The following is an 8,702-nucleotide window of genomic DNA, read 5'->3' as shown; positions in this document are numbered from 1 at the left end:
TAAAAAAGATGGTTTTTAGAGTCTAATGTATAATTGGAGAGTTGTTTGTTAGCTCTCATATGTTGTAAAGTTGAGATCATTTATCTAAGTTGGGTTCATTTGTTATTTTAAGATTTAGATTTGGTTTGGGTTAGCGCTGCGACTACCATCTTAGCTCCACATATCCATAACGTGCTTTGGCACAAACCACTTCTATTCCTTTAACCCATTTCCCACCCTTATTGTCCTTGATACATGTACTTTTGTCTACATATGATGATTGCATATTAGTTGGGGAAATCCCTATCACATTAGATTGCATGCATGTTTCATAAGTTGAGTGAGTGTTTCTACTTCTTTCTATCTTCACATATAACTCACCCTATATACTTATGAGTGCATGAGTGAATCCGCGAGAATCCGACTAATTTGTCTTGCAAGATCGAAAGGTATTTGGCATTTGTATCTAGTATGGTGACTTGAGACTTGAGCTACGTTTTCTGTTTCCCGTACCTTTGAATTTGTTTTATTGGTACACTTTAGTCATTACTTTGTTACAAATATGGATAGCTTGGGATTTGTATGTGCATTAAACATTAGCTCTGAGTCGTTTATTCGCCATTTGTATGATTGCCTTTTGTATTGTGTGTTGCTTTGCTTGAGGACAAGCAAAGAGATGGTTTGGGGGAGTTTGATGAGTCATAATTATATACATATTTATGCCTCCCCTTAATTACTTTTGATACGGTTTTCGTGCTAGTTAACATCATTTACATGCCTTTTATGTTAGAATGTTGATACTTCCGCCTTTTGATGTTTAATGCAGGAATGATGCATTTGAGGAGCAAAGGAACGAAATGGGCATCGCGGAGTGAGCATGAAGGGATACACGAAGCATGGCACGAGAATCCATAAGAATGAAGGAAGAGAAGTTAAGAAGAAAACACGAAGAAAAGAGCTTCTTATTACAAGTTCCTAATTTGAAGAGCCATATCTCGAGTTCTACAAAAGATTTTCAAGTGATTCCAGCTGGAGGTGAAAACTTATCTTCTTATCTTTCCAACGCCGCAAAAATCGCTTGTTTCTGACAAGTAACGAAGAAATGGCGACCGTTTGAAGTTCAGTGCGCGAAGCAGGAAATTGGTGCCTCGATCGAGTCAACCTTGGCTCGATCGAGGAACTTCATGCTCGATCAAGTCACCTCTCGACTCGATCGAGGAACCAACTTAATAAATAAACTTTGCAATGTCGAGAGTTGGGGTATATGGGAAATGGTGCCTCGATCGAGTGCACCTTGGCTCGATCGAGGAACCACTAGTTTCCGCAATATTCCGCAAATTTCCTTAAGTCGGTTATGACTACTATAAATACCAAAACTCGTACGCTAGGTTATATTATGCTTTATTTTACATAGGTTTAGTATAGCTACCTTAGAAAACTCTCTTAAATACTTAGTTTAGTTTAATTATTGTTCGGATCTATTGCCTTTAATTACGGTATTGTTCTAATCTTTCTTCAATTATTATTTCAATTACTTGTTTATCTTTATTAGTGTTCATTATGTTTTCCAATACTATTATTGTTATTCTTTCTATTATACGTAGCTAATTTCCTCATCTAGGATGAAGGAGATCTAGGTTAATTAAAAGAGGAAAATTGATTAATTGCTAGGGAAATCATATAAGTTGTCGTTTGATTATTGTTCTTATTCTACTTAATTAACTTAGGCCTGAGTCGTTAATTAGTGTAGCGAATTAATCCTTTCACCGACCGAGTTAGAATTAATATAGGCTGCGATAATCAAATAGATTGTATCTAATTATAGTGACCGCATGTTAGAATCGATCTAAAGGGCATAATAGAGTCGACCGATCTTATGACCTTAGACAGCTTGACATATCTAGAAATTGATTAATAGACCCCATATAATTGACCTAATGAACCGGAAATCCTAGACCTTTAATATTATTGTTATTTGCCCTTTAAATTACTTGCAATTAGTTGGTTAGCATACAAACAAAACAAACCCCCACAATTGGTTACTTTAAGACATATTTAAATATAAACAAACTAGATAATCACCGCCTCCCTGCGGATTCGACCCTGACTTACCGCTAGCTATTTTGTTAGTAGTATTTTAGGTTTATTTTGATTAATGTGATACGACTTTAGCCTTATCACCCACATCAGGACCAGTACCACAAAAGTTTGCCAGTAAAATATAAGGTTTTATTTTTTAGTCGCCTTTCCCTTCCTCCCCACAATCTTAACAATCTAAAATAACCAGTAGTGGACCTAGTGGTGAACTTACCAGAGTTGTTGTGCTTGCTAACAATAAGACTGATGTGAACCTTTTCCTTTTCCAAGATAATTTACATTGAAAAAACTGAAATGGAAAAAAACACAGCCTTTAATCAATGAAGAAGCACAACAATTTAAACATTTAAAAGGTCACATGCCAGTGAACATCAGTAACACAAATCTACAATAAACTGTCAAAAAATGATCACTAACCATACAAGTAGAAGCCAAGGATTGTTGACAATACCATGTCCTAATACATGCAACAATAGTGTACCTGAGGAGGAGAAAATAGCATAAGTAATCATAACACACCCTCAACAAGTCATCGAAAACAGTTTCAATTAAACTATATACTCATGACACAATACCAAACAAAATTTACACCTTAAGCATCAAGGTTATGCATTAAAGTTTCAGGTGCAAAGATGGTGTGGATATTTTGATCAACTATTAGCATTTCACTACAAAAAGAATTGGCCATAGCTACAGAACTTTTGCGACGGAATGATAATCCATCGGTAATTAGTGATTTGCGACGGATTTTGCGATAGCCACGTTGACTTACGATAATGGAATTTGCTATATCCATTAGTTGGCGGGTGAAAATTCCAATGGCGCCTAATTGTTGCAACGGAATTTGCGACGGACTACTTTAAGTTGCCACGAAAATTGCGATGGAAAATTCTAATTAAATTTCCAACTAATATAAAGCGTGATTAGTAATAATATTAGTTGACCAATCACCTAATTCCGTCGTAATATTATCCAACCATCGCAAGGAAAAGTAAAACCACATCTCCCTATACCCTAACTCGACATAACACAAAAACTCCAAATCAAAAGAAACCCCCATTCCCAGTGTCCTCCATCATCGTCCATAATTCGCCCACCGCAGTGTCCTCATCATCGTCCGCCACCGTCGTCTTCGTCCGTGGTCCTCCACCATCCTTTTTCGATCCGTCGTTGCTCTCAATCCTTCGCATGTAATTTACCCTTTTTATTTTATTCATTTTCTATTTTCTTAATAGAAAGCTTTGATGAAACAATCAAAAGTAACTGCTACGATTGTTTTCTGGGTATAGTTTTCTGGATATTTCGATTATTATTGCTTCATATTCTTGAAATAATTAAACCCTAATTTCGAAACAACCCAGTACATCCCTTCTAATTTTTCAGTCTCGGATTACAATTTGCTTGCTTTTCATATCAATTGTAAGTTCTTCATGCCATCCCCTTTAATTTCCTTAATTCTGTTGCTATACATATGTTCAATTATGTGTTTTTATGTGTTTAATATTTAGTTTCTTTTACCCAGAAAAGTAAATTTATTGAAATTTATGTTGGATTTTATTAGATTATACTTTAAGTCCCAAATAGGTTTGTAATTTTCCTTTTCAATTGAATAAACTATACATTCTTTTAATCCTGATAAATGGAAATCATATTGATTGTCGCCAAAATCATTTGAGTAGAAAGAATATCCACTGGCAATATAATAGCCAACTTCCATCAGTAATAAGTTAATAACCTTGGCTACTTTGTATTGACCCGTGACCCAAACTCATTTGGTAACCATAGTCTATTTTGGTTCTGCTTATGTGATTCAATATAGTGGTCCAATTTAGTTCTCACATCATACTTTGATGTTATTATTCATTGTTTCAAATACACAGTCATATATTACTCTAAGGGCTCTGTTAATATATGGGTAAAAGTAGATCTAATACCTATTTTAGGCACTAGATAAATCAATCTTGGCGTCTTGGGTGTGCATACACAATAACAAAAACTCTCCCGCGCAAAATATTCATCATTCACCGATTCTAACACGCACTCACCAAATACCATATGATAGCAACAAAGTCTGAAAGTCTTTATCTTGTGTCTATAGTTGTTAAAGTAGGCTAACTTTATCTCTATGTCCCGTTTCTCGTATCTTGGTGGCAATAACTTTCATCCATGGTTATTACTCTTTCTCATGGATGTTCCCTTGTGCTTGAATCATTAATATATGGCGGAATCGTCTTACATAATATACATGCACTGCAGAACTACAATATTTGCGTTGGAGTTTTTCAATTTACCTTGTTTATTGTCTCTTCCCAAATAAGTCATTAATTACATCCTAAATAGAGAGGAATATGATTTAGACTTTTTATTTTATTGTATAGAAGTGATAAAAACTGTAACAATAGGCAACAGTGTAAGATATAGATAATTCACAATTACACAGTCTTGTTCTTCTTCTTCATCTCTCAAAGTAGATACTTGTTTTAATTTCTTTCATTACTAGATCTTCTTTTTAAGCACTCACAATATAAGTTTATGAAATGATCATTTAATGTCCTATGAGTTTCAGTTGTCTAAATTTCAGTTTGTAGTTCGATATTGATGTTTTTGATAACAGGCCATCCGCAACTGTCAAGAGTTGTCTTCTGTTGTCTCTCCCCTAACCTAAGATCATTGTTGGAAATTAGTTTGGTTGATTTACTGATTTGGTTGATTTTTGTTGATGAGCAGGCTTAGGTTTGGGTTTTTTCTGGTACATAGAAGCTCACAACTTGGTATATTTCAGCTAATTACGTGATATATCTTATTCAGGTCAGTTTGATTGTCCTTTTGTTCTTTCTTGATGTGATGCATATATGTTATTCAGGTCAGTTGCGTATTGGTTAGGAATTCTATTCTAAATTGATCATATGAGTGCTATTATATGGTCAGTTGTTTTTTTAATGAAACACTCCATAGGGCATGGTGTAGCCGTGTCGTACAGCTAAAACTACAACAAAATTTTCTATCTTAATTTAATATACTACAAATAAAAAATCTAAAACTACAACAATTTTTTTTAATTAAATAGCATTCTCTGTCTTAATTTAATATACTACAAAAAAAATTCACCGATTTAAGTAGATAACTTTTCAGTAGTTTAAAATAAATTATTTATCTTATTTCAATATTAACATCAACTTTTACAGCTAGCGGTGTATCCAACTCCCCACTCCCTGCCCTGCACTTCTCTTTTAAAAAACAAAACCCTAAGTTTTCTACCCATTACACATCCGCAATACACTTATTTATTAAAGCATGTTATTTATTTGTTGCTGTAACATTTGTTGATTATATTATTGCTTAGATTTGTAATGAAGAGGCAAGGGCGAGAATGGATGTATGAGAGGCTCGATGTTAATAAAAGACTTAGAATTGAGTATGCAAATGGTGTTTGAGAATTTATTAATCATGCTAAAGAACAAGATTCTTCCAAAGGAATAGCGGGAAAATGAGGTGTCCATGCACCATGTGCAACAACACAAAGTTTTTAAATGAGGCTCAAGTTAAATCAATGACACGGCTGTCGCAACCCTATAAAAAATAAAACCAACCGGTCTCTATAAAATGTAGCAGAGGCAGTCGGGTATCGAATCCACAGGGAGATGGGAAACTTGTATGCTAACTAAGTTTGTCGAATTAACTATTTCTTGGGGTTTTGATTATTTTGGTTCTAAACTATGAAGATATAAAGGAAGAGAGAAGAGAGGAAGCAATGACTAAACTTTAAGGAAATTGACAAATAGGGAGAAATAGTTAGGACAGTCGGTTCACCATGGTTTTCTAGGAGTCCAATCTAGGGTCTTAGGTCAGCATAAACTCGGTCTACAGAGTAATGAAAAGGTCATCTCGGTCCGCTATTCGCCCTAAAACATTACTAACTTAGATTTCACCCTCATTAGAATGCCCTAATGTTCATTGCAAGCCTTACCCCTTCCAATCTCTCGATCTAGGTCAAGGTGTACCAAATCAATAAGCTAAATGCTTCGACTCAAGCAACTAATCGCTATTAAATGCAATGATTAACAACACAGACCCAAATTATGCCAAACCCTAATCACCTATTCATAATCTCCCTAATTACCATGGCTCGTCTATGTCCTAGCATAGAAGAATTAGCTATGTATAATCATTAAGGAATCAGGAACCACAAACGAAACAAATAAATTGAACATGGTGATAAATTGCTAAACAAAACAGGAGAAAGAACGAAAGAGAAAGGAGACGAATAGAACAAGAATAATAATTGCAATAATAATAAATCAAATTAGAGATCAGAGATACCAATACAAAGAGAGTTCCAATCAATCGAGAATTTAGGTCTAAGGATTAAGTGCTAAGAGAGGAGATGCGAGAGAGAGAGAGAGAGAGAGAGAGAGAGAGAGAGAGAGAGAGAGAGAGAGAGAGAGAGAGAGAGAGAGAGAGAGAGAGAGAGAGAGAGAGAGAGAGAGAGAGACGAGATGACTGCCGTCCTCCATTTTTTAATCTAAGATAGATCCAAAATATCCCAAAAGATAAATTAAAAGATTGCGTAAAAGCTGAAACCTCTCAATCGAGTAGAATCAAACTACTCGATCGAAGACAGTAAATGGCAAACATCTCGATCGAGTACAATGAATACTTGATCGAGGAACACAGAAAGCCCCTCGATCGAGCATATTAAAGCTGTTGGACCATATAAATATATGTTTATGTTTTGATGATGTCAAGAGTACTTGATATTTTATATACTCGTTGCGGGTAATTATTTGTTTAGTCTTTTAGATTGGACTTACTAAATGCAAGCATTAAAGAATTGTGGTGGAAGTGTATAAGAACATATTATGATCAAGCCCTCAATCAAGGATCAAGACACTACAAGCTATTGAAGTATTATTCAAGCTTTCATGAGAAGATGAAGCTCATTTAAAGATTGATCAAGCTTGAATAACGAAGAAGCCTACATTCGAAGATCTCCTAAGAAGATTAGAATAGTATCGGTGGTTATCTCGTAATGGTAACGTAAGAATGCACTTCTTAGATTGGTAAAGTTATAGCCTCACAACTATAATGTTGCTTATATAAGAACTCAATATTGCTATAACATTAAGATGTGAAGTTTATATAATACACAACCAAATTGGTTTTAAATTGTTTTTAGAAAACTGTTTTTATTATTTTAAATGTTCTTAGTAGAAGTATATATTTTACGAGTAAGCTTATGTTCATATTGAGTGTGGTTTTATGTTAAGCTTATAATTAGTGATTATGTTGATTCAACTTATGAGTTGAGTCATATTACTAATTAGGGTTTCTAATACTATACACTCTTAAACCCTAAATCTAATCTAATGTCAAGCTAGAGTTTTCACGTAAAATGAGGCCTATGAGCCGTATAGATCTCGTGTAAACCTAATAATATAAGATAAGTATTGCTAAGATTTTATTCTCTAGAATTATCTTAACATATCTTTTATATTTAGCATGATATGGTTATATTTGATAAGATATTTTTGTTATGGAAAAATCTTATCATATCTTAAGATTTAAGAAAAAGATAATAGAATAATAATTGATAAAATTATCTTTTAGTTATTCTCTATATCATTTCCTAAGATTTGAAGGATAGAAATAATAAGATATGATTTGTTTAGATATCTTATATTTCGGCCATCTAGGGTTTCGATGAAACCGTGTGCCTTGCTTTCTTTTATTCTATAAATACTCTACACTTTGCAAATTTAAAGTAAGACCTTTGAGCATAACTTTTATTTATTTTCAAAAAGCAAAAACCGTGATTTAAAGCAAAACCGTTTTGTTATTTTTCGAAAATGGTCGTGTGATTTATAAACTTGTGCATTCGTTCTTTCGTTATCGTTATAAGATAATAGTGCTTAATTGATTTCTTACTCGTTCATTAACGTGAACTTTTAGTAGAATCATTAGTGCTTTCTTATTAGCGTAAGTTAGTCACTCGAGTATTTAACGGTACTCACTTGAGTTACAACTAGGGTTAGTTGTACGAGTTGGGTTAGTAAATTTGTAATCCGTAGAAAGGTACTAAATTTTTTAATCGAGAATAGTGGACGTAGGTTTCGATTTGTGAAACTGAACCACTTCAAAAATCGTGTGTTTCTCTCTCTTCTCTTTCGTTTGTTTCGCTTTATTTACGCTTTGTCTTAATCCGTTAATTAGTTGATTAGTTAAATTTTAATCAATAAAATTTAAATAATCAATTATATACTTATAATCGAAAAAGTGGGCTAAGTTGTTTTTTTAATCCTCAATTCACCCCCCCTGAGTATTTCGGCTATTGATAGACTCTTCAATTGGTATCAGAGCCTCGTGCTCTTGATTGCCTAACCGCAAAGAGGCTGATCTGTCTATCTTTATTTATCTTATCATTTTATATTCCGCTGCCTATCACATGATAAATGGATTCCAAATACCTCAAGTGTCCCGTCTTTGATGGGAATAATTATGGTTTATGGAAGAACATGATGACTCACTATGTGAAGGGTCATGATTGGGAGTGCTGGAGGATTATCCAAAACGGACCGCATAAAAGTTTGGTTGCATCCACTGAAGGCATTACCTACGAGAAAAAGGAA

General features: G+C 34.1%; 1 long non-coding RNA gene across 1 annotated transcript; it reads left to right on the top strand.

The window, feature by feature from the left end:
• The first annotated feature begins 3,047 nt into the window (after positions 1 to 3,047).
• On the top strand, positions 3,048 to 7,256 carry LOC141626226 (uncharacterized). Its single transcript, XR_012535841.1, has 3 exons — positions 3,048 to 3,266; positions 4,804 to 4,884; positions 6,877 to 7,256. It is a non-coding gene; the product is annotated as an uncharacterized LOC141626226 (long non-coding RNA).
• The last annotated feature ends 1,446 nt before the right edge of the window (positions 7,257 to 8,702 follow it).

This window comes from Silene latifolia, chromosome Y (assembly GCF_048544455.1).
Source record: "Silene latifolia isolate original U9 population chromosome Y, ASM4854445v1, whole genome shotgun sequence".
Taxonomy (NCBI): Eukaryota; Viridiplantae; Streptophyta; class Magnoliopsida; order Caryophyllales; family Caryophyllaceae; genus Silene; species Silene latifolia.
The sequence above is the reverse complement of the archived record's forward strand: the minus strand, read 5'-3'. Positions and strand labels throughout refer to the sequence as shown.